This window comes from Haliaeetus leucocephalus, unplaced genomic scaffold (genome assembly GCF_000737465.1).
Source record: "Haliaeetus leucocephalus isolate CR32 unplaced genomic scaffold, Haliaeetus_leucocephalus-4.0 Scaffold598, whole genome shotgun sequence".
Classification (NCBI taxonomy): domain Eukaryota; kingdom Metazoa; phylum Chordata; class Aves; order Accipitriformes; family Accipitridae; genus Haliaeetus; species Haliaeetus leucocephalus.
The window spans coordinates 1,097,788-1,099,557 of record NW_010973034.1 but is presented as its reverse complement, the minus strand read 5'-3'; positions in this window follow the sequence as shown (position 1 = coordinate 1,099,557).

The window sequence follows — 1,770 nt, the reverse complement described above, 5'->3', positions numbered from 1 at the left end:
TTTTTTTTTTTTTTTTTTTGTCCTTTTTCCCCCAAAGGCGGACCAGAAAACCGCTGCTAACACGGGCAGGGGAATTTCCAGTGCTCCGCAGAGTCCCCATCCTATTTGCTTTGGTGGGGTGGTGGGCTTATCTCTGCCACCGAGGCTGGTCCAGGGAAATGCCGGCTTGGGGGTCAGTAGGGAAAAGTCATATACAATTTCAGAAGAGGGAAAAAAAAACCCAAACCCACCCAAAACCCCCCATAAACCTGCCTGGGTTGGTAAAAATCATTAAAATATGTTAAGTGACATGAAGTTCGGATTTATGTGGACACACGGGACAGAAAGTGGACAGAGCCAGCGGGGAGAGTCACGCTTTAAGACAGGGGGTCTTTATTTATAGATGGTGTATTTATAGGGGAAGAAAGGGAATATCTTACAAAGCTCTCACTATAACCCCGATAACAAAACCTGTCACATCTTTACTTCTTGCTAGAAAAGAGCGAATGTCCTCATTTGAACATCTCTAAAGTGATTATTAGATACCTCTCTGAGAAATCAGTTTGTGAGACTAAGCCCGAAACACATACACCAAAAAAAAAAAAAAAAAGAGGGAAAAAAAGAGGGAAAAAAAGAGAAAAAAGGAGAGAGAGAGAGGGGAGAGAGATTTGTTTATACTGTGTCCATCTCTTATTTTACCTTCTCAATACCGCTGGAGTATCCCTCCATCCGCACTCTCACTGAAGGACCTTTCGTTAGCACAAACAACCCCTGCTTTAAAATAAAAGATTTGCAGCAAGGGTGGGAAAAAAGGGGGAAGAATAAGAAATCCAACTCACGGGTTTTTAAAAATATTATTATTATTTTTGCCCCCCCCTCCTGCCCCCCAAGCTGTGAGAACTTTTTTTTTCGAGAGTGTGAAATGAAGGACACAAAGACAGTATATCAGTGAAAAGAAGAAAGTGGCCTTTTAATGAGAACTAAAGAAAACCAAAACGTAGATGAAATGTACCGTAAAAGCTGCTTCAAAGTACAGTCTAATTCCCCTGAGTTCAGCCATCAGATAGATTTGGTAATTGGGAGTTTACTGCGCAGAGGTAAGGCAGCATGGTATGGATAACCCCGCATTTTTTCCCTTCAATAATTATAGATATGTTTCACGCACTGTCTTTGCGCAGAGCCATGAGGTACGAGAGACCTCTTACTCCTGCAAAGGAAGTAAAAGCCAGTCATCACCATAAAAAAAAAAAAAAAAAAAAAAAAAGAAAAAAAAAAAAAAAAACCCAACCAAACTACCTGCATGCTCCAAGTTAAAATGATTTCCCCCTTTTCTAATTGTGGTCCTGGCTGCAGACGGACACTAGCAGGAGCGATAACAGCACCAACTCGCTGCTGCTACCTTTATTGGTGTCTGCTTCTGTGCCTGGCTTTCATTTCGTGTGTATTTTCTGCCCTTAGCTTTTGCTGTATCACAAAAAGTCCCCACAAGTAGCAGAGCGATAAATCCAACCAAAAATAAGACAGATTTCCTCATCGATGTGTAATAAAGTTAAAGGACATTGTTTTGTCAGACAAGCGCTAAGTAGAAAATAAATCTTTGGGTCTGGGGAAACAAAACGGAGTGCTGTTGGCATGTGTGTAAATTTACTTTTAAAAGCAATAAATCAATGTTAAACTAAACAGCTGGGCTCCCTATCTGGGAAAGGGTTTCGGGTTTAAGCAAACCTGGGCGGCGAGGTGCAGCAGGACACCCCGGCCACCCTGGGACCCCCCCCTCCTCCCTGCAACCCC